Source organism: Capsicum annuum, chromosome 9, assembly GCF_002878395.1.
Source record: "Capsicum annuum cultivar UCD-10X-F1 chromosome 9, UCD10Xv1.1, whole genome shotgun sequence".
In the NCBI taxonomy this organism is placed as follows: Eukaryota; Viridiplantae; Streptophyta; class Magnoliopsida; order Solanales; family Solanaceae; genus Capsicum; species Capsicum annuum.
The window spans coordinates 20,132,071-20,158,312 of NC_061119.1; the positions used below are offsets into that span (position 1 = coordinate 20,132,071).

Sequence of the window (26,242 nt, forward strand, 5' to 3'; positions counted from 1 at the left end):
CACCCGGTACGACTCGGTACAATCATGTCGGGGTACTGGAAAGCGGACAAATGCGGACTGGAAACTCTGCGAGACACAGCGTAATCACGGTACCCCACTAAATGCGAATTTGGCTCTCGACGCGACGCGGCGCTATCGCGACGGTTCAATGGAAAATAACGAACGGGAAGTAGCACATCAACGAGACATGGTGCTTATCATGATGGCACACTGAAAAATGACAAATGTGAGTCTGGCAGTCACCGCGACACGGCCCTATCGCGTTGGGATACTGTTTTGCACTAAAGGTGTCATAACTTCTAACCCGAGTTTTGGATTTGGACGAAATTCGTATCGTTGGAAATCTTATTCAATTTCATAAAGTTTGGTGGGTCTTGAGCTAGAAAATTCTGAGTAGAGCAAAAGTTATGATTGTTTGAAGTTTACCAAAGCAACATTTTTGTCAAAAACTCAATCGGTATGAGATATTTTGATTCATCAAATAGCTGGGAGTTATTTGGGACCTTAATAGACATAAAACTATCTCATAAAGATACCAAAGAATCATAATGTACTATGCGCGAGCTTGAAACATTACTCTAGCATTGGTTTGGATTTTTGGGGTATTACATGTATCTATTGCGCCTCCATGTTTGGCTCTTGTTGTGTTGTCAAATGGAGAATATTTGTAATACTCTTATTATTAGTGCATTAAATCACAATTATAACTCATTTACTCATTTGATACAAGGTAATATGCACTAAAACTAAGTGCGAATGAGTGGTAAAATCACCACTCATCATTACCTTCGACTTGAAGGATTTTTCACATTAAACTTGGTCTTCTTTACCTTCTTTGTTTTAATATTTTCCTCTTTCCGTCATAACAGGTATATTATGGTATCAATGCATATCCTAAAAAAATTTCTAATTTGTTCAATTCTTATCATGGGTTCAACTTTATATACATAGTTCATCCTTGCCCTAACGTATATACGCTTTTTAATTAGTTGGAGAAAAATCTACATATAGGGCATATAGGGCAAATAGCTAAAGAGACAATAAAAAGTTATTTTATAAAAAAATATTTACTCAACATAAAAACACGTGCAAAGCGCGTGCCCTAAACTAGTTAAACGAGTGATCATACACAAAATAATATAAAAGTTTATATATGAGGGGAAAATTTATCTCTATCTAATTACAATATAATTTTAATACACCCAAATTATTATATCTTTCTAATTATAATATATATATATATATATATATATATATATATATATATATATAATATCTTTCGTATTGTATAAAATACGAAAGAAAGTAGATTTCCAGTATTTAGAACAATAAGAAATACAAGGACTATCAACTAAAATCCAAAAAGCCTGTAAGATTATCCCTAATACTATATAAATATTTTTCAAACAATTCATTTAAGTATGTACTAGGCAAAAAGTTTAAGAACCAAACCCTACTAGAATCTTGAAGCCTCCCATTTGCAGCCATAAAAAGGAGCAAGACAAAATGAGGCAACCCTAGTGGCCACACTCAATTTTTGATGCAAAATTCAAGGTATAAAATTTCTATTTCACCATTATGAAATTCTCTCATTACCCACAAACAAGATTTGACCTTCATTTGACAAGAAAAAAAGTTGAGATATCAGTTTTTTTTATAATGTTGACGATGATCTCTTTCTTCTTTATAATGAATAACAGAATAGAGAATTTCCACTATTGCCAGTTAATTTAATTACAGAAAGAGTGATAAAATTATTATAATCACTTGTGATTTTTGTTAGATCTTTTATTTTTGATAACTATTGCACAGGTTTTGAGAATGGAGGCACAATCTCTGTTGGGGCAACATTTGAGTTGACGTTTGTTATGGAAATTGGTAAAATTTATTTTTGATTTTTTTAATCAAGTTTTTATTTTTAAATTATTATTTCTGATAATTTTCCGATTAAATGACTGAGAGAAGAAGATGGTCCGATCTATTGGTTGAATGTTTTTGTAATTTTAATTGTAGAGTATCATTAGGGTTGTTTACATGAAATAAAAAACACGTTGAGATAATCTCATTCTCTTTCATCTAACTCAATAATTATTTTTGAAATCTATAGTAGTCAACTCTTCAGATGTAGAATTTTTTGAGTGTTCTTATCCTAACATACAATTTTAATAACCAAAAATTTGATTCATAAATTTTTTTTTTTCTAAATTTACTAGCGTGGTACTCATATTTAGTACCACAATATTAATTAAGAATTTACCTTGGGTAACTTTATTACCAATAATCTATGTAAGTTAACAGTATTTTCCTAATATTACAAACTACAAATAGCATGAGATTTAGGGATTAGTCCCCTCCACTCTTATTTTATAGTTTTGTATGTGATTCAAGGTTTAGTCCTCTCCGTAGATCAAGTACATCTTATCAAGGATGTAACTCTAGATATGAAGTTGTGGAAGAGGTGAATAAGGGTAAAAAGATAGTAGGAAGGGTGTGTCATTATTAGTAAGTAGGTGAACTTTATTTTGTTAGCCATTCTTGTAGCTATAGTATTAGTATTATTTCAGAGTGTGTTATTATTTGGCATAAACTTGGTGAGTCTTATTTATATTATTCTTCAGTTTTGTTATTCCTTTTTTTGGTCCTGTTACTATTTCTTTTCTAGACTATTATATCTTGAGGTGTGGGTCTATCAGAAATAACCTCTCTATCTCACATCTGAGGTAGTGGTATGGATCGCGTAAACTTACCTACCCAAACCCAATTGATGAGAATATACTGGGTATGTTCTTGTTATTATTTCGTTTAGTGTTAAGTCCCCACCACTACTATTTTATCCACAAATCTTAAATAAAAGCATTGAAAAAATCAGGTGGGAAACCATATATGCTTGTTGCATGTGTTGATGGAGGCTCAAATGCTATGGGACTGTGTCATGACATTGTTGATGATAAAGTTGTGAGGTTGATTGGGTTAGAGGCTGCCGATTCTATCATTTTTTTAATATTAAATACGAAAGAAAGTAGATTTGTTAGTATATTAGAACAATAAGAAATACAAGTACTATCGACCAAATATACAAAAAAAAATCGTGAAATTATTCCTAATACTATATAAATAATTTTCAAAAAATTCATTTAAGTATGCCACTTGTCAAAAGGCTTAAGAATCTTACCCTAATGGAATTTTGAAGCCTCCCATCTACCTCCAAAAAGGACAGGCCAAACGAGGCAAACCTAATAGCCACTCTCAATTTTTGATGCAAAATTCAAGATATTAATTTTCTATTTTGTCAGTAGTATTAAACATTAGAATCCTTTCATTACCCATAAGCAACATTTCACCTTCATTTGAGATGCAAAAAAGTAGAGAAAATCTATTAGGATGATCATAAAGGCTATTGATTGTATATATATATATATATATGTATGTATATATATATGTATATATATATATATACACACACATACACACACACTCTCATTCATGGTTTCACCACAAAATCATAGTTCATCCATCCAAGATTATTGGCCCATCAACATTCAGACCAAACTATGATCATCGCATGCCGAGAACATCAATACCTCGGCATACGATTATCATATTTTGGGTTGAATCTTAATGGGCCAGTAATCTTGGATGAATGAACTATGATTCTTGGCTTATGAAGTACTGGCCATTCACTCATTCCCTTCATACTATTACTTAGAAAATAGCTAGGCCTAAGTTGGTTCATCCCTTGGGAGTGCAATTTTTTGCCACTAGAATGATCATTGCTGCTTGTTCCCAAAAGTTTGACCACTTCTGATATGGAATTCATCTCACAAATATTGATACCTTTATTTCTTCTTTAAGCATAATTATCTTCAAAAACATCTGAAAAGTCTTGTTATTTGTTCAAAAATCAATTTTTTTTCCATAATCACGAAACCCCAAAGGCAAAACAACCCTATTCTATAGAACAACAACTTAATAGAATTCCAAAGTTGCACTGCCAAATTCATCTGCATGAAGAACTGTCAACTACTCATAAAACCTTTAAACAATAGCTATAACTCAAAAAAAAAAAGAAAAACAACTTCTTGCACAATCTACAAGTCTATAAAAGAAATATCAATATTTAAGATAATTCACAACATTCGAAAAAGAACTATGATCAAGTATCAAGTACCAAGAATTCAATTTTTCGTAATCCCCTGATGCAGTACGTAACTACAACACCAAAAAAGACCTCAACTTTTTGCACAAACTAAAACTTCAGAAAATAAACGTCTATCCATACCACGAATCCAACTTACTATAAACCCTTTGATGCACTAACTACAACACCAAAAAGACTCCAACTTTTTCAACAAACTACAAATACTATCAAATACCAAATATTCCAATTTCTATACACCCGTTGATGTAGTAACAACACCAAAATGATTCCAACTTTTTCCACAAACTACAACTACTATCAAATACAAAGAATCAAAATTCTAAAAACCCTTGACTCAGTAACTACAACACCAAAAGTATTTCCCTCTGTCTTTCATTTTATAGATACAGATAAATACCAATAAAAAAAATATTGTTATATAAAATAACGTAAACTTAGATTGATGACACTAGATAATAAAGTAATCAACTATGATAAGATCCACTGATGGTAAGATTAACAAGATAGAAAGATTAATATTCTATTTATAATAGTAGTCTTAAAATTATCATGAAAGTTGGCTAGAAATAGTAGTTGATACATTAGACTCGCAACTTATTCTCTTAATCCAAGCATTTAGTAACCAAGATCATGTAACTAAAGAGATTCAAAAGGGTAGGTTACTGGAAGAAGATCATTACTATCAAATATGGAGCTTAAAATAGAGATGAAGGAACCAGCAAAGTGTAAGCTAAACATTTCCTACTCGAAAGCGTCGTGAACTAACCATCACCAATTTTAGCCTCTAAACTAAGGTGTACACTTTAATCTAGATTTCTTGATGATTATATCTCTTTGGATTTTCTTTAGACAGGTCCAATTGAGATTTGTTGTTTTCGTAGAGGTCTTTCACTTGGATTAGATGACTGTTCAGTCTCTAAAGAAGTCCCTATAAATCCTATTAGTAGAATTTGTGGTTGAGAAATTGGGTCAGAACTTACACGTTATGGAAAACTGCTACGTTCAAGTCCTACACCCCCTCTTCCACTTTTGCCTCATCCAGTTCCACGTATTTCATGCAATATTAGGCTAAAAAAGAGAAGTGTATCATAACCAGAAATTAAAGATGACAAAATATATTTCAACTTTCGAGGAAATTATCAATTTATAAAATAAAATTTTAAATCAAACAATTATAAAATATAAAACAATTTTTGAACTTTTTACATTTAGTAATTCTACTTAAAACTCTGATTTCATTTATAAGTAAAAGCATCCATCATAAGAGCACAAAATGCAAGGTAGCATAGTATGAACATAAAATAAAAGATGTCGGTCTATTAAGAACAAAAAACACAAGATACTAACCTAATAATTTCTCAAAACAAGATGTAGCCTAATAAAAGTATAAAATACAAAGAAATTTCCATCCATCTTTTCTTGTCAATCTTCAGCCAAATATATCATTGTCTTCTACATTATCATCAAGAAATTCTTCTTCACTTTCTTAATTATCCTATACATATATATAATTGTCATTAATGAAATCGTCTTCCTCTTTTTCTTGATCATTGGTTCGTAAAACAGTTTCTAGTTTAACATCTTTCCTTTGAAGGAACCTTAATATCTTAATTATTTGCACACAAAATATCTTCAACTTCATCTTATTGATAAACTTCTTCATTTAATAATATGTCTTCTTCAACTTTAGGAACATTAAAAAGATAATGAGGATTAGTCTTTACAACCACAAGCCAATATTTATCGACCATATCATTCAAATAGAAGACTTGTTCAGACTGAGATGCCCACACAAATGGATCATTTGAATTCAAGAAACAACCAGTATTCACACTTGTAAAACTATATTTGTCAATCTTATATTCTCTTCCTAGGTGAGCCACATCGCACCAATGACACTTGAACAGATGAACATTTCTATTTTTTTCACAACGTAACTCATAAATATCCTTTAATACATCATAATACTCATTAGGGTCTGAAACATCTTCTTTCACAAGAACTCCATTGTTGTGTGTTTTTCTCATAAGCTCTTTTGTTTGAAACCTTAATCCATTCACCATTCATGGTGAATATAGATGTATCAATGGTTCTAGACCAATAGCTAAGCTTATGAGCTCATCATTTGCATGACCTTTGGAAGATAGTGCAAATATCTATAAAAACAAGAAATACTATTATGACTAGCATAATACCATTGAATATATGCTAATATTTATTATGTCATTTAATTAAACACCTAAGAGTGTAGAAAACCAATCAATAAATTCATAGTTATGCACCCTATGAGCTCGCATTGAACTTTATACTTCAATCAATCTCATATATTCCCTAAAGTTTATGTTAGTTGAGATTAACTGATTATATTAGTGTCTAATTATATTAGAATTAAAAAGAGACCACTACCTGTATTGTGAAATCTCTTCACAATTTTGAAGCACATAAATTCATGCTTGATTGAACTCATCATGATGTAGCCATTTCCTCCAATCAAGCCCATTTCGTTTGCAATAATACATCATGATCACGACACTTCAATCCATGTATGTTTTTCATATGCACATTAATACACCTAAAAATATTTGATGAAAAGACATCTGAAACCTTCAAATTAGCTAAGAAATTGCATAACTTTAACTTTTCTTTATGGGACAAAGCATAACATGCCGTCGGTAACAAAATATTATATTCATCCTTAATTGGATGCAAGCTTTTCCCAATTCCAAGGTCCACCCAATAATATCTAATTTTTAGTGTGTCTTTTGTCTTTCCAATCATACTGATCATAGTTGATAAAACACTTTCAAACATATTTCTTTCTATGTTCAGTGGATCAAGGTTATGTTATAGGGCAAGACCATCCCAGTAAGGCAATTTAAAAAAGGAAGTTTTCTTTTTCCAATTATAAGCATCATTAGAAACACTACTATGCTTTCTTCTTTGGCCATTACCAAAAGTCATATTTGTACAAGTTCTTCAACACAAGTTGTAGGAATAGGTGCAGCCCCCATTTTCACTTTTTCATCAAATTAAACTCTATTTCTAGGCCATGGATGGTTAATAGGTAGAAAACAAAGATGGACTATATAAAACATCTTATTACGTAAAGAAATTGAATGTGTATCTTTATGACAACAAGGGCATGCAAGTTTGAATTTGGTTGACCATCCTGAAAAGTTACCATATGCAAGAAAGTCATTAGTCGTCCATATGAGAGAAACACACATAAGAAAATTAAATTTTGAGTCTGCATCATAAGTCTCCAACCAATTTCATAATTCATTCAACTCTTCAGTCATTGGTTGGAAGTATACATCAATATTATTGCCCAGATACTTAGGGATCTGAATAAGAAGAGTCATTTTGAAATATGGACTTTTCATGCAATTCCATGGTGGTAAATTATATGTAGCTAGCACGATGGGCCAAATACTATAATTGAAACCCATATTCACATTTGGTTGAAACTTGTCACTTGCTAAATCTAATCAAATATTTTTTAAATCAACTGAAAAGGTAGGACTATGCTCATCAAAAAAATTTCATTCAATTGATTCAGATGGATGTCGCATGATTCCATCATCAATATATTCCTCCTTGTACTACCGCATCTTTTTTGCCATCTGTTTTACACTGTATAATCTTTGAAGCCTTGGTTTTATTGAAAAATGTCACAACACTTTATGAGCCACTTTCTTGCCTATATGTTGTTTTGACTTCCATCTAGACTCACAACACTTTGGACATGAATGGACATAAAAATAATCACGCCAATATAATATACAATCATTCTTACATGCATCACTTTTGGTGTACCCCAAGCCAAGATAGGAAAGAAATGTTTTTGCTTCATAGAAAGACTTGGGTACAAATGACCCCTGACGGAGAACAACTTTTAAAAAGTACAACAACTCATCCATCAATTTGTTTCTCCATTATTTAAGTCACATCAAGTTGAGTAATTTAACAAAAAAAGACAATTTTTAGACATTTGTGCAACCGGGATAAAGTTCTATCTGAGCATCTTCTAATAATCTATAAAACTTTGTTGCATGCACATTTGTCTCTTCATTGTCCTCTTGAGAATTAGTAGTACCCTATAAATTTGTATATCCACAAGAATCATGAATCATTTCAATAAAATCATTCTCTTAAATATCATCATCTTCTACTTCATCACTATCGACGGGATTAGAATTTTCACTGCTAATGAACACTTCTGCATGATACTCCCACACTCTATAGGAATCTATGAAGCCCTTATTCAACAAGAGTAGCCTTACATCAGTTCACATCTTAAATACGATATTCCTACTCTCCTTACAAGGACATCTAATAATAGTGCTCACCCAAATTGATTAAACACCCAATTAAGAAAGTTATCGAGTCTATTTCTATATCTTTGGTTAACTCTATTCGTGATATCCATCAAAATTTTATCCATTCTTATCTTTTCAATCATAAAAAAAAATTTATTAATTGAAGATATAAGTATGACAACAATAAAAATAAATACAAGATCAAAGTTATAAAACCTCAAATTTTTGAGCTAGAAATCGAACTGACATTCCTACATGCGCAAAATCTAATCCCATGATTCATATTTTAATTCATGTGTCATGATATTTATACTAATGTGGGAAGTTATTTCGGAGTGAAAAATGTTAGTAGAAACCACCTAGAGCAAAGTTGAGCTAAGAATCTTTGATTCGTCCAAAGTATGGTTTTCGATTCTACAAGGGTCTATTTTGGACGTGTATAACTTTTGATATACATGAAATTTTTCAGAACATGACCCACCAAGTTGTATATAACTGAGTAAGCTTTTCAATGATACCAACTTTTCCTTAATTTGATTCCCAAGTGAAAGGTTATAGCCATTTTTGTGAGAGGCAGTGAGGGCGCGCAATAAGCCCACGCCGCAGGGCTTAGAGCACCGGACTGGAGTGGGCATCGCGGGCTCTACTTCCCCAAACTAAGGGAGAACCACCTGGCCCATTCTTATGATGTTTTCAACTTCTTAAGGGTGAAGGGGCACTTTGGTTCTCTCCCATCAACCCCAAACATCCAAAGGATGATTTATATCACTAAAAGGGCAATATTTGCAAATCTTCTTCAACATCAACTCACCAAAAACCCTATCTTTTCCCCAAGAATAATAAATCAAGAATATAATCCTTCCATGTTCAATATTTTCAAGAAAAGTGTCAAGATTAGGGTTCTAATCTTCAAATAAAATAACATAGGGTATGTGGTACTATCCTTAAATTCCACGAGCATGGATATTATCATTTTTTTTCAAGTATAAGGATTTATAACTATGTTGTAAATTATGGCTTTTGAATATTGTTCTGAAAATCTTGTTAATAATTCATTTTGATGAAAATATATGCATTGTGTCAAACCCTTTTTCATGGTAATCAAATTTTCACCCCTTATGTATATATAATGTTTAATTGAGAGCATGAACAATGAATCCCCTCTTGTTGCTAACCAAAGTGTATCTTTGCATTGTGAGTGGTTTTGTATGCATGAATTAAGATTTGAAATTAATTTTCTAAACATCATGGTGTTTGACATGTTTTATAATATGATGACAAGGAGTTTTCTTTCCACAACTACACTCTTGCATTAAGAATAATAATTGCATGTGATTGAATAAATTGACATGACCACCACATGTTTTGAATCTTGCAAAAAAGAGGATAATTGCACAAGTTTTTCTTGAGTTTAAAAGTGATGAATCTCTTGTGATGTTATAAATCTAGGGTGTTCATGTGCATATTTTGAATAAGATGGGTTGGGAATTTGATATGATATTGACTTGGAAGTCAGGGTATGATGATACCCGTGATGACTTACCCTTAACAAAATAAGTATATATTATTTTTGAAAGTGTGATACATGATCCATCAGTGCAGCACGGAGCCAGCTTAAATGGAAATTTTCAATTTTCAGTGTTGCTCTATGATAGGGACGCATCGCGCCAAAGGCCAAGTTCATAATTGTCCTTTTCCAGTGTTCCAACGCGATACCACCACGTCGCGGTGAGATTTCAAGTCGCGTCCAAGGTGGAAACTCGATTGTACCACATCACGCCACCATGAAATTTTCCAGTTATCACTTTTTAGAGTCACGATGCAATAGCGCCGCATCACACCAGGGGTCCAGATCAGAAAATTTTCATAAAAATTAAAAGAAGTGTCCAGGGTTAAATGGATCTTTTTCCATGACTTTATTCCACCCAGATGTGGAATTTAAGCCCTAAAAATTTCCTTAGCTACTTATTATTCACTTTTTTCCCAATATTAAGAACATTCTCTCTAAAGAAAACAAAACCCTAGCCCTTGAAAATCAAGGTCAATCTCAATAAATCCATCCAAGAACTCCAAAAACCTTCAAGGTTTCCTTTCTTAGGTGTGCATAGTGTTCATTCATGGATTCCTTTCGTCCATGAAGCCCAAGAATCAAGTTTGAAACTATGAATTACGATATTCATGCTATGTGTTGATTATGTTCATGTGGTTGTTATTGTTGTATGATTTTCAAGTTGGAATCTTTATGTGTTTTTTATGAAAATATGTTAGCATGTAAGTTTAAAACCATAAATTTTAGTTGGTTATGATATGTTAATTTGATGATTCTTCCATGCTCTAATTCATGAACCCTAAGTGTTTGACAAAATGTCTAAGACACTAGAAATTATGTAATATGACTGAATTGTGACTTAAGTGAAGGATTCATGTTTTACCCTTATGTTCAAATGACTCCCATGCTATTGATGTGTAATTTAGATGTTTGTTTGAATGCTCATGATGTTAGAGTATTAAATTATGACATTGAGTATATGCATTCCTACCATGTACAAGATTAGATAACCATACACTTTATGAAATCCCCAACTTATTGCATTATGGATTGTTGATGTTGGTCGTGTATTCAAGAATATCATGCCTTGTCAGTTTCCTTCTATCGAGTCCTGGGGTTACTTGTACCTGATAATTTAGCTGTGTGCCTAGAGATAGTGTCATGTTTTCATAATATCCTCAGTCAAGCCATGTTTAGTAGAATTCAGTCAGTCATGTAACTCAGAAAAACTTAATAAACTCAGTAATCCCAGTAATCTCAAAAAGCTCAGTACTTTATTAAACTCAGTAGTATTCCATCAGTCAATGAAACTCAATGAACTCAGTCCAGTCCAGTTCAGTTAATCATGTTCAGTGTCTATTCAGATGAGAGTAGGATTTAGCACTGAGTAACCATAAGGATAAGGACACACACTGACAGTTGATGGTGTGATCCTTAGAATCAATCCTTGCATTCTAGAACTATGTAGCCAACATAGATTGAGATATCAACACTGAAAGATAAGGGTTGATGAGGTGGATAAACACTGTCAGATGAGGGTGTATAATACCCCGCATGTTTCTAAGCTAGGAAGTGAATAAGTATTTCTACGTATGAAATCCCCTATCCTGTTATTCATACTTGATTACATGACTTACAATGAATATCCTATTGGTATGATAGCTTATGATGCATTAAGCATGTTTATATGAGTCACTTAAGGTAATAGAAGCTAAGAGTTTTTGAATCCATTAAGTTTTAGTGTTTGATTTTGCAAGGGTCATCTTTGAATGTGTATAACTCTATGTTAATATGGTATTTTGGCTGATTTATACCCACCAAATTTTATAGAATATAATTACCTTTCTAACGATACCAATTTTGCCTTAATCCAATACCCGAGCAAAAAGTTATGCCCATTTTCGTGAGAGATAGCAAGCATAGGCGATTGGTTAGGCGCCGCCCAACCCAAGCATAGGCAATTGGTTAGGCGCCACCTAACCTAGCTTAGGCAATCACTTGGGCGCCGCTAAGTCAACTCCAGGTGCCAAAAACTCTCTGTTTTGAGTTATTTTAGGGGTAATTAAGTCATTTAACACTCCTTATACGTCCCTAAACTTAACCCTATGAAATATATAGCTTATAAACATATTACAACCCTATTTTCCTCTCACATATCATCATCCAAGAGAACTAAAAGAGAAAAAATAACTAGGGTTGCGTAACTAAGCTTGAAGATCTGATTTCAAGGAAATTCCTCCGTCAATCATCAAGAATCTTCTTTCTAAGGTATGCGTGAGTTGATTTATGGATCCCTTTCATTCATAAAGTTCAAAAATCCTCATTTTCATTATAAAGTATGATTTTTATATTGTTGGGTGTTGATGATCATGTTGTTGATATTGGGTGATTCCCAAGATGGAATCTTTATATGTTTGTTTTGAATTTCATGATATCATATGAATTGGAATCATGTAAATTGGGTTGTTCATGATGTATGAATTGATGATTTCACCTATGCTTAAGATGTGCACGTAAGGTGTTTGATATAATGCCTAAGAAGATAGAATTCATGCAATATAGCTAAATTATGACTAAGTGAAGGATTCATGATATGCCCTTACGTTCCAATGACTTCTATGTTGTTAATGTGCCTTGTAAATGTTTTTGGAATACTCATGAACTATACTTATGAGATTATGCTATGTTTACTTGCGAATCCTACTTATGAACAAGATGTATGATAACCATGCAATCCACATGAACTTCCATGCTATTGGTATGTGTTGCTAATATGATTATGTAGTGAACATGATATTAAAATTGTGCAAGTACTTCCATGTGATATGAAATCCTTTCCATCCAATACATTTTTGATAACCATGTATAGTATGAAATCCCTACTTATGATATTATATATTGTGTACTCTACTCTTATGATCAATTCAGTCATGTGTGTCAGTTTCCTTCCATTGAGTCCTGGGGGTACTTGTACCCAAAAACTATAGCTGGGTGCCTAGATCCATGTCATGTTTCACGATATGTGAACTCAAGCTATGATTCCATAGACTTCAGTCAGTCATGTGACTTAGGAAAATCTCATGATCTTAGTCTGTTGTCAGATATCAGTAACATTCCACTAGTCAACGAAATTCAGTAGGATTAACTCATGCACAGTCAATTATTCATGTCGAGTCCCTACAGATGGGAGTAGAAGTTAGCACCGAGTGAACCCAAGGATGGGAACTCACCTGCCAGTTCAGGGTGTGATTCTTAGTAGTCATCCTTGTGTTCCAGAACAACGTAGCAAGATTAGGTTGAGACATCTTAACCTATCAGATTAGGGTTGATGAGGTAGGTTAACCCATCAGTTTAGGGTTCCCACTGTTCTCATTGAGTACCCGCCAGATAAGGGTTAGTCACAGGCTGTCCTAACCAGTGGCACGGTATTGACACCCTTCCAGTCGGGGCAGAGATTGGGCCCCAGCTTAGCCATAACGGCATACATGGGGCATGTCGGTTAAACACTACTTCCCATAATTTCAGTATCAGTCTCAGTAAAAGAACTCAGAGCGTTCTTTAGATTTCATTATACACAGGACTGTCAGATACAGTTGTCCATGTTATCATTTTCAGTATCTATAATACCCCGCATGTCTCTAAGCTACGAAGTGAATAAGTATTCCTATGTATAAAATCTCCTATCCTATGATTCATACTTGAGTACATGATTTACAATGAATATCCTAGTGATTGGATAGCTTATGATACATTAAGCATGTTCATATGAGTTTCTTAAGGTAATACAAGCTAAGAGTTTTTGAATCCATCAAGTTTTACGATTTGATTTTGCAAGGGTCATATTTGAATGAGTATAACTCAATTTTAATGTGGTATTTTCGCTGATTTAGACCCAACAAATTGTAGAGAATCGAATTATCTTTCAAAGATACCAATTTAGCATTAATCGAATACCCGAGCGAAAATTTATGCCCATTTTCGTGAGAGACCGTAAGCATAATCGATTGGTTAGGTGCCGCCCAACCCAAGCATAGGCGATTGGTTAGGCGCCGGTTAAACTAGCTTAGGCAATCACTTGGGCGTCGCCTAAGTCAATTCCAGGTGTCAAACACACACCGTTTTGAGTTATTTTAAGGGTAATTAAGTCTTTCAACACTCCTTACACGTCCCTAAACTTAACCCTATGAAATATATAGATTCTAAACATATTACAACCCTATTTTCATCTCAAAGATCATCATCCAAGAGTACTAAAAGAGAAAAACTACTAGGGTTGCGTAACTAAGCTTGAAGATCCAATTTCAAGTAAATTCCTCCGTCAATCATCAAGAATATTCTTTCTAAGGTATGCGTGAGTTGATTTATGAATCCCTTTCATTCATAAATTTCAAAAATCCTCATTTTCATTATAAAGTATGATTTTTATATTGTTGGGTGTTGATGATCATGTTGTTGATATTGGGTGATTCCCAAGATGGAATCTTTATATGTTTGTTTTGAATTTCATGATATCATATGAGTTGGAATCATGTAAATTGGGTTGTTCATGATGTATGTATTGATGATTTCACCTATGCTTAAGATGTGTACGTAAGGTGTTTGATATAATGCCTAAGAAGATAGAATTCATGCAATATAGCTAAATTATGACTAAGTGAAGGATTCATGATATGCCCTTACGTTCCAATGACTTCTATGTTTTTAATGTGCCTTGTAAATGTTTTTGGAATACTCATGAACTATACTTATGAGATTATGCTATGTTTATTTGCAAATCCTACTTATGAACAAGATGTATGATAACCATGCAATCCACATGAACTTCCATGCTATTGGTATGTGTTGCCAATATGATTATGCAATGAACATGATATTAAGATTGTGCAAGTACTTCCATGTGATATAAAATCCTTTCCATGCAATACATTGTTGATAAACATGCTTAGTATGAGATCCCTACTTATGATATTATAAATTATGGACTGTACTCTTATGATCAAGTCAATTATGTGTGTCAGTTTCCTTCCATCGAGTCCTGGGGGTACTTGTACCCAAAAACTATAGCTGTGTGCCTAGATCCATGTCATGTTTCATGATATGAGAACTTAAGCTATGATTCTATAGACTTCAGTTAGTCATGTGACTCAAGAAAACCTCATGATCTTAGTCAGTTGTCAGATATCAGTAACATTCCTCTAGTCAACAGAATTAAGTAAGATTAAGTCATGCACAGTCAGTTATTCATGTCCAGTCCCTCCAGATGGGAGTAGAGGTTAGCACCGAGTGAACCCAAGGATGGGAACTCACCCGCCAGTTCAGGGTGTGATTCTTAGTGGTCATCCTTGTGTTCCAGAACTACATAGCCAGCGTAGGTTAAGACATCTTAACCCATCAGATTAGGGTTGATGAGGTGGCTTAACCCATCAGTTTAGGGTTCGCACCATTCTCATTGAGTACCCGCCAGATAAGGGTCACTCACAGGCGGTCCTTACCCGTGACACGGCATTGACACCCCTCCAGTCGGGGCAGAGATTGGACCCTAGCTTAGCCATAACAGCATACATGGGACATGTCAGTTAAACACTACTTCCCACAGTTTTAGTATCAGTCTCAGTAAAAGAACTCAGGGCATTCTTCAGATTTCAGTATATACAGGACAGTCAGATACAGTCATCCATGTTATCAGTTTCAGTATCAGTCATGACAGTTATCAGTAAACCATGTATTAGCTTACAGGTCATGCTATCACGTATTCACGATCCCAGTTTCTATATATGTGCGTTTGCACTCCCATGTTCATATTAGTCAGTCAATGTTGTTCATGTATGAAACCCTTTATGTTCAGCCTACCTTCCTCGTATACTCAGTACTCCAGTTGTACTGACACATTTGTGCTATGGTTCTTTCTTTTTATGTTACACCATAGGCTCCAGCCCAGCAATAGCGGTAGCATTCCAGTCGCAGAGACACAGTGAGTCCTTATTGATTCGAGGACAATATGAATTGAAATATTTATTTATTTCTTCAGTTCAGTTTTACGGAGTTAATTGGAGACATGTTCCTTTAACTCCTTATTCAGATAGTTTAGATGCTTTTAGATTTATGTTTAGATTTATGCTCAGATTGAGTTGTTTTGGGTATTTTCACCAACATGATTGCATTCAGTTAAACCTTATGGCCTTACAGTTCTATGTATTCCGTAATAATATATCATGATTTGCAGTATACAGGTACATATATCAGTCATGGGTAAGCTTGTGGTCCCTCGGGGTCATGAGCACCGTGTAGCATTCCGGTTCAAGAAATTGGGGTGTGTTGCATGCCACATTTATGTGTTGGAGGCTATAAGATGGTTTAGGAACAGTCCTCTTACTTCATTATTCATGTCATGCTAGTGAGCATAATCACAAGTTAAACTCTCATTCTAATCTATTCTTCTCTTATTCCATACCATGGCTGCAAAGAGAAGAAACCAGCCAGCTCCTCAGCCCGAAGATCCTTTGGGCAAACATGTTTCCCATGTGGATTTTTGAGCCACATTTACCACACTTGCTCAGTCCATGGATGTACAGAATGAATGGCCACCAGTCATTCCAGCCAATCAAGTGGCCACTCCCAAAGCAACTAGGGTTCGGGACTTCACTCGGATGAACCCTTCATCTTTCCATGGGTCTAAGTCTGATGAGGACCCTCAGGAGTTCATTGACCTTGTCCAGAAGGTCATTGACATCATGGGTGTTACTTTTATTGAGAGTGCTGAGTTAGCCGCCTACCAGTTACAGGATGTTGCTCATGATTGGTACAAATAGTGAAAGTCTGAGAGGTTAGATGATACAGGCCCTATCAAGTGAGAGGAATTTGTCACAGCCTTCTTAGACAGATTTTTTCTCCAAGAGCTGAGAGAAGCCAAAGTTCTTGAGTTCATCAACCTCAGGCAGGGGAATATGATGATGAGGGAGTATTCTCTCAGATTTACTCAGCTATCTAGGTATGCTCCTTATGTGGTAGCAGACAATAGAGCTAAGATGAGCAAGTTCGTGTCAGGGGTCAACGATAGCGTGGTAAATAAGTATAGGTCTGCGATGCTGATCGGTGATATGACCTTAGCTAGACTCATGACCCATTTCCAGCAAGTAGAAGAGTAAAAGTTTAAGACTAGGGAGAGGCAGAACAAGAGAGCAAGGTCAGGTAATTTCAACTTTGCTCACCCCAAGTCAGATGGAGCAAACCGTTCACAGTTTCGCTCTAATTCTGTCGTTCCAGCTCTTTTCTCTGCCAGCACTCCAGTGCCGAAGTTCAGAGATGGAAATAGAAACAAAGCACCAGGCTCTAAATCTCAGGGCAGTGTTAGAAGTCCCCAAATGAATCCCTTTTGTAAGACTTGTGGTAAGAACCAGAAGGGCATTAGTAGAGCCGATAGTGATGTCTGTTTTAGTTGTGGCAAGCCAGGCCACAGGATTAGAGAGTGTCTGCAGTCAAGTCTTCAGGGTCAGCAAAATTATTCTACAGCTCAGTCCAGTCACCCAAACTAGCAGGTTGCCATTTTCAGTGCTACTATGGGCAACGCCCAAACAGACTCTATGCTCTTCAATCACGGCAGGATCAGGAAAATTCTCCTAGTGTCGTTACTGGTACGTTACAGATTTTGCATGATCATGTTTATTGTTTTATAGACCCAGGTGCATCTTTGTCTTTTGTTACTCCATACATAGCAGGCGATTTTGGAATCAGTCCCAAAGTCCTAGCAGAGCCCTTCTCAGTCTCTACCCTAGTGGGTAAAACCATCATAGCCCGGTGGGTATAAAGGAACTGTTCGGTTATGAAATCTAAGAAATCCACGTCAGTAGATTTAATAGAGTTAGAGAAGACTGATTTTGATGTCATTCTTGGCATGGATTGGCTTTATTGTTGCTATGTCACAGTCGACTACAGAAATAGGATAGTTTAGTTTCAGTTCTTGAATGAGCCCGTCCTAGAGTGGAAGGGTAGCATTTCAACGTTCAGGGGTCAACTGGTTTCCTACCTTCAGCCAAGGAAAAAGATTGCTAAGGGGTGTTTGTATCATCTCGTGCATGTTAAAGATTCCAGTTCTGAATTCCCCAGCCTCGAAACAGTCCCTGTTGTTAATGAATATGTAGATGTCTTTCCCAAAGATCTTCCAGGCATTCCTCCCAAAAGGGAAATAAACTTTGGCATAGACCTTCTTTCGGATACTCAATCGATTTCTATTCTGCCGTATAGAATGGCACCAGCAGAACTCAAGGAACTGAAAGATCAATTGAAGGATCTCTTAAATAAGGGATTCATTATACCCAGTATTTCCCCATGGGGTGCGCTAGTGTTATTCGTGCGCAAGAAAGACGGTTCTCTTCGGGTGTGTATTGATTACCGTCAACTCAACAAGTTCACGGTTAAGAACAGATATCCTCTTCCAAGGATTGATGATCTATTTGACCAACTTAAGGGTGCCAGTTACTTCTCCAAGATAGACCTCAGATCAGGCTATCATCAGCTCAGAGTTAGAGAATGTGACATTCTAAAGACAGCTTTTGATACTCAGTATGGTCACTTCGAATTTTTAGTCATGTCATTTGGTCTTACCAATGCCCCTACAGCTTTTATGGATTTGATAAACCGTATGTTTAAGAAGTACCTGGACATGTTTGTCATAGTCTTCATAGATGATATTCTGGTCTATTCTCGCACAGAGCGTGATCATGCAAACCATCTTAGGATTGTTCTTCAGACTCTCAGGGATCACCAATTATTCGCTAAGTTCAGTAAGTGCAAATTTTGGATAATATCAGTAGAATTACTTGGCCATATTATTTCTAGTGATGGCATTAGAGTAGATCCTCAAAAAACCGAGGCAGTAAAAAACTGGCCTAGACCCGTATCTCCATCAGATATTAGGAGTTTCTTGGGTTTTTTTGGCTATTACAGACGATTTGTCAAGGGATTTTCTTTTATTTCATATACCATGTCTAGATTGACTCAGAAGAAGATTAAGTTTCAGTGGTTAGATTCATGCAAGAAGAGCTTTCAAGAGTTGAAGACTCGACTCACCTCCGCTGCAGTTCTAGCTATTCCAAATGGTTTAGATGGTTTTGTAGTCTATTGTGATGCATACAGAGTGGGTTTAGGTTGTGTCCTCATACAGTATGGTAAGTTCATAGCCTACGCCTCCAGACAGTTAAATCCACATGAGAAGAATTATCCTACTCATGATCTTGAGTTAGCAGCAGTAGTTTTTGTCTTGAAGATTTAGAGGCATTATCTCTATGGATTCATGTAGATGTCTTTACAGACGATAAAATCCTCCAGTATGTCTTTTCCCAGAAAGATCTCAATCTTTACCTGAGAAGGTGGTTAGAGCTCTTGAAGGATTATGACTCGAGTGTTCTTTATCATTATCATCCGGGCAAGGCTAATATTGTGGCCGGCGCTCTCAGTCAATTCTCTATGGGTAGTATTTCTAACATTGAGGATAGTAAGAAAAAGATGTCTCAGAAGATCCATCACCTTGCCAGACTATTCTTGTATATTCTCACACAGAGCGTGATCATGCAGACCATCTCAGGATTGTTCTTCAGACTCTCAGGGATCACCAGTTATTTGCTAAGTTCAGCAAGTGCAAATTTTGGCTAAGATCTGTAGCATTCCTTGGCCATATTATTTCCAGTGATGGAATTAGAGTAGATCCTCAGAAAACCTAGGTAGTAAGAAACTGGTTCAGACCCTTATCTCCATTAGATATTAGGAGTTTCTTGGGTTTGGCTGGCTATTACAGATGGTTTGTCAAGGGATTTTCTTCTATTACATCTCCCATGTCTAGATTGACTCAGAAGAAGATTAAGTTTCAGTGGTCAGATTCATGCGAGAAGATCTTTCAAGAGTTGAAGACTCGACTCACCTCCGCTCTAGCTATGGCTATTCCAGATGGTTCAGATGGTTTTGTAGTCTATTGTGATGCATCCAGAGTGGATTTAGGTTGTGTCCTCATGCAGTATGGTAAGGTCATAGCCTACGCCTCCAGACAGTTAAAGCAACATGAGAATAATTATCCTACTCATGATCTTGAGTTAGCAGCAATAGTTTTTGCCTTGAAGATATGGAGGCTTTATCTCTATGGAGTTCATGTAGATGTTTTCACAGACTATAAAAGCCTCCAGTATGTCTTTTCCCAGAAATATCTCAATCTTCGCCAGAGAAGGTGGTTAGAGCTCTTAAAGGATTACGACATGAGTGTTCTTTATCATCTGGCCAAGGCCAATATTGTGGCGACGCTCTCAGTAGACTCTCCATGGGTAGTATTTCTCACATTGATGATAGTAAGAAAAAGATGGCTCAGGAGATCCATTAGCTTGCCAGACTAGGAGTTTTCTTAGTCGATTCTTTAGATGGTGGTGTATGTGTTCATAGTAGTTTAGATTCATCTCTAGTTTTCGAGGTGAAAGATAAACAAGACAGGGATGCTAGCCTTGTCAAACTCAAAGAGTTAGTTCAGAATCAGAAAGTCGAGGTTTTCTCCCAAGGGGGAGATGGTGTTCTTCGTTGTCAGGGTCGTCTATGTGTTCCAGGTGTAGATGAATTGTGGCAGTCAATACTTGTAGAAGTGCATGGTGTTCGATACTCTATTCATCTAGGGGGCACTAAGATATACTGCGATATGTGGGAGATCTATTGGTGGAGTGGGATAAAGAGAGATATTGCAGAGTTTGTGGCTAAGTGCTCTATATGTTAGCAGGTTAAGATAGAGCATCAGAAACCTAGTGGTTCCATGCAAGAGTTCACCATACCTACTTGGAAGTGGGAAGAAGTTAAATGGACTTCGTGATAGGTTTGCCTAAAACTCGTCATCATCATGATTCAGTCTGGGTCATTATAGATAGAATAAACAAGTCCGCTTATTTCCTTCCTGTTCGTACTTCTTATTCTGCTGAGGATTATGCCAAACTCTATATCAGGAAGTTACTCAGATTACACGATGTTCCACTATCTATCATCTCAGACAGAGGTACCCAATTCACTTCTCACTTTTGGAACGCATTCCAAAAGGGTCTTGGTACCCAAGTCCATCTCAACACGGCGTTTCATCCTCAAATAGATTGTCAAGTAGAGAGAACCATTCAGACTCTTAAAGATATGCTAAGGATGTGTGCAATTGACTTCAAGGGAAGTTGGGAAGACCACTTTCCTTTGATTGAGTTTGCATACAACAATAGCTATCATTTTAGTATTTAGATGGCTCCATTCAAAGCTCTCTATTGTAGGAGATATAGATCTATGATTGGTTGGTTCAAAGATAGTGAGGCCTCAATCATAGATCCTGACTTAGTATTCGATGCCTTAGAGAAAGTTCAGTTGATCAGAGAGAGACTCTGGGCTGCTCAGAGCTGACAGAATTCCTATACAGATGTTCGTAGAAAGGATCTCGAGTTCGAGGTCAATGACTATGTCTATCTTAAGATCTCTCCCATGAAGGGAGTGAAGAGGTTCACCAAGAAAGGGAAACTCAGTCCCCGATATGTCGGTCCCTTCAGAATTCTTTTTTGCTTCAGCAAGGTAGCTTATGAGCTTGAGTTGCCTTCAGATCTAGACTCAGTCCATCCAGTCTTCCATGTCTCTTTGCTAAATAAGTGCGTAGGTGACCCAGCAGTTTTTGTCCCTATTCATAGCATCGACATTTAGAACAGCCTCTCTTATGAAGAGATTCCAGTCCAAATCATATATTATTAGACTCGTCGATTGAGGAAAAATGAAGTCCCTCTGGTCAAGGTTCTTTGGCGAAATCAGTCTCATGAGGGAGCTACTTGGGAAGCAAAAGCAGATACGCGTACCAAGTATCCTCACCTCTTCCCTACCAATTCAGATCAATCTCAAGGTAATAATTCTCCTTAATCTTATTCAGTTTCATGTTCATGTTTCCAGTATAAACTTGGTACCTATTAACCATTTCATACACAGTCATGCATTCACATGTCAGTTGTCCGTGCACCAGATATGCACAAGTTCAGTAAGTTTTGAATGTCAGTCATGAGATCAAGTTTCAGTTCTTTATGTTCAATTTAGGTTCTATTGTCTTGTATCCCTTTTCAATAAATTCTCATTCGAGGACGAATGTTCCTAAGGGGGAGATATCGTAATACCTCGCATGTTTCTAAGCTAGGAAGTGAATAAGTATTCCTACGTATGACATCTCCTATCCTATGATTCATACTTGAGTACATGATTTACAATGAATATCCTAGTGATAGGATAACTTATGATGTATTAAACATGTTCATATGAGTCACTTAAGGTAATACGAGCTAAGAGTTTTTGAATCCATCAAGTTTTAGTGTTCAATTTTGCAAGGGTCATATTTGAATAGGTATATCTTGATGTTAATATGGTATTTTCGCTTATTTAGACCAATCAAATTATATAGAATCGAATTAGCTTTCCAACGATGCCAATTTCTCCTTAATCAAATACCCGAGCAAAAAGTTCTGCCTATTTTCGTGAGAGATAGTAAGCATAGGCGATTGGTTAGGCGCCGCCCAACCCAAGCATAGGTGATTGGTTAGGCGCCGCCTAACCTAGCTTAGGCAATCACTTGGGTGCCGCCTAAGTCAATTCAAGGTGTCAAAAACACTCCGTTTTGAGTTATTTTAAGGGTAATTAAGTCTTTTAACACTCCTTACACGTCCCTGAACTTAACCCTTCGAAATATATAGCTTCTAAACATATTACAACCCTATTTTCATCTCAAAGATCATCATCCAAGAGCATTAAAAAAGAGAAACAACTAGGATTGCTTAACTAAGCCTGAAGATCCGATTTGAAGGAAATTCCTCTGTCAATCATCAAGAATCTTTCCTTCTAAGGTATGTGTGAGTTTATTAATAGATCCCTTTCATCCATAACTCTCAAAAACCCTTTTTTTCATTATAAAGTATGATTTCTATATTGTTGGGTGTTGATGATTATGTTGTTCATATTGGGTGATTCCCAAGATGGAATCTTTGTATGTTTTTGTGAATTCATGATATCATATGAGTTGGAAACATGTAAATTTGGTTGTTCATTATGTATAATTTGATGATTTCACCTATGCTTAAGATGTGCATGTAAGGTGTTTGATAAAATGCCTAAGAAACTAGAAATTAATCAATATAGCTAAATTATGACTAAGTGAATGATTCATGATATGCCCTTACGTTCCAATGACTTTTATAATGATAATGTGCCTTGTAAATGTTGTTCAAATACTCATGAACTATTCTTATGAAATTATGCTATGTTTTCTTGCAAATCCTACTTATGAACAAGATGTATGATAACCATGCAATCCACATGAACTTCCATGCTATTGTTATGTGTTGCCAATATGATTATGCAATGAACATGATATTAAGATTGTTCAAGTACTTCCATGTGATATGAAATCCTTTCCATGAAATACATTGTTGATAACCATGCTTAGTATGAGATCCCTACTTATGATATTACAAATTATGGACTCTAGTCTTATGATCAAGTCAGTCATGTGTGTCAGTTTCCTTTCATCGAGTCCTAGGGGTACTTGTACCCGAAACTATAGCTGTGTGCCTAGATCCATCTCATGTTTCACGATATCCGAACTCAAGCTATGATTCCATAGACTTAAGTAAGTCATGTGACTCAAGAAAACCTCATGATCTTAGTCATTTGTTAGATATCAGTTATATTCCACCAGTCAACTAAATTCAATAAGATTAAGTCATGCACAGTCAGTTATTCATGTCCAATCCCTCCAGATGGAAGTAAAGGTTAGCACCGAGTGAATCCAAGGATGGGAACTCACCCTCTAGTTCAGTGTGTGATTCTTAGTGATCATCCTTGTGTTCTAGAACTACGTAGCTAGCGTTGGTTAAGACATCTTAACTCATCAGATTAGGGTTGATAGGGTTATTTAACCCATCATTTTAGGGTTCCCACTACTCTTATTGAGTACCCGCCAGATAAGTGTCACTCACAGGCTGTCCTTACTCGTGGTATGGTATTAACACCCCTCTAGTCGGGGTAGAGATTGGACCCCAGCTTAGCCATAACGGCATACATGGGGCATTTAGGTTAAATGCTACTTCCCACAGTTTCAGTATCAGTCTCAGTAAAAGAACTCAGGGCGTTCTTCTGATTTCAGTATATACAGGACTGTTAGATACAGTCGTCCATGTTATCAATTTTAGTATCAGTCATCACAGTTATGAATAAACTATGCATTAGCTTACAGGTCATGCTATCATGTATTCACGGTCCCAGTTTCTATATATGTATGTTTGCACTCCCATATTCATATTAGTCAGTCAGTGTTGTTCATGCATGAAACCCTTTATGTTTAGCCTACCTTCCTCGTATACTCAGTACTCCAGTTGTACTGACGTATTTGCACTATGGTGCTTTGTTTTTATGTTACACTATAGGGTCCAAGACACAAGCTCCAGCCCAGATGTAGCGGTAGAATTCCATTCACGGAGACACAGTGAGTCCTCAATGATTCGAGGACAATATTATTTGATACATTTATTTGTTTCTTCAGTTCAGTTTTATGGAGTTAGTTGGAGACATGTTCCTTCAACTCCTTATTTAGTTAGTTTAGAGGCTTTCAGATTTATGTTCTGATTTACTTTAAGATTGAGTTGTTATGGGTATTTTCACCCACATAATAGTATTCAGTTGAACCTTATGGCCTTAGAGTTCTATGTATTCCGCATTATTATATCATGATTTGTAGTATACAGGTACAGATATCAATCATGTGTTAACTTGTGGTCCCTCGGGGTCATGAGCACCGTGTAGTATAATAGTTCAGCAAATCAGGGTGTTATAGTATCAGTCATGACAGTTATCAGTAAACCATGTATTAGCTTACAGGTCATGCTATCACGTATTCATAGTCCCAGTTTCTATATATGTGTGTTTGCACTCCCACATTTATATTAGTCAGTCAGTGTTGTTCATGCATGAAACCCTTTATGTTCAGCCTACCTTCCTCGTATACTCAGTACTCCAGTTGTACTGACATATTTGCGCTGTGGTGCTTTCTTTTCATGTTACACCATAAGGTCCGAGACATGAGCTCCAGCCCAGCAGTAGCGGTAGCATTCCAGTCACAGAGATACAGTGAGTCCTCATTGATTCGAGGACAATATGATTTGATTTATTTATTTATTTCTTCTGTTCAGTTTTACAGAGTTAGTTGGAGATATGTTCCTTCAACTCCTTGTTCAGATAGTTTAGAGGCTTTCAGATTTATGTTCAAATTTACATTAAGATTGAGTTGTTTTGGGTATTTTCACCCACATGATAGTATTCAGTTGAACCTTATGGCGTTACAGTTCTATGTATTCCGAATTATTATATCATGATTTGCAGTATACAGGTATAGATATCAGTCATGGGTTATCTTGTGGTCCCTTGGGGTCATGAGCACCGTGTAGAATTCTAATTCAGCGAATCAGGGTGTTACAAACTTGGTATCAGAGCCTAAGGTTCAATAGAGTCCTAGGAAGTCTGAAAGCTGCACCTAGTAGAGTATTGTACATGGGTGTACTGCGCGCCATATTTATGTGAGGGAGGCTATAAGATGTTTTAGGAACAGTCCCTTTTCTGCATTATTCATGTCATGCTAGTGAGAATAATCACAAATTAAACTCTTAGTCTAATCCACTCTTCTATTATTCTTGACCATGGCCCCAAAGAGAAGAAATTAGCCAGCTCCTCAGCCCGAAGAACCTTTACGTGAACATATTTCCCATGCGGAGTTTAGAACCACATTTACCACACTTGCTCAGTCCATGGCTGCACAGAATGAATGGCCACCAGTCATTCCGGCCAATCCAGTGGCCAATCCCAAATCAGCTAGGGTTCGGGGCTTCACCCGGATGAGCCCTCTATCTTTCCATAGGTCTAAGTCTGATTAGGACCTCAAGAGTTCATTGACCAAGTCCAGAAGGTCATTGACATCATGGGTGTTACTTTTATTGCGAGTGCTGAGTTAGCCGCCTACCAATTATAGGATGTTGCTCATGATTGGTACAAATAGTGAAAGTTTGAGAGGTTAGATGATACAAGCCTTATCGAGTGGGAGGAATTTGTCACAGCCTTCTTAGACAGATTTTTTCTCCAAGAGCTGAGGAAAGCCAAAGTTCTTGATTCCATCAACCTCAGGCAGAGGAATATGATGGTTAC

General features: G+C 36.1%; 1 long non-coding RNA gene across 1 annotated transcript; it reads left to right on the top strand.

Annotated features, from left to right (window-relative positions):
* The first annotated feature begins 1,415 nt into the window (after window positions 1-1,415).
* On the top strand, window positions 1,416-24,557 carry LOC107842177. Its single transcript, XR_001665657.2, has 3 exons — window positions 1,416-1,554; window positions 1,813-1,878; window positions 24,475-24,557. It is a non-coding gene; the product is annotated as an uncharacterized LOC107842177 (long non-coding RNA).
* The last annotated feature ends 1,685 nt before the right edge of the window (window positions 24,558-26,242 follow it).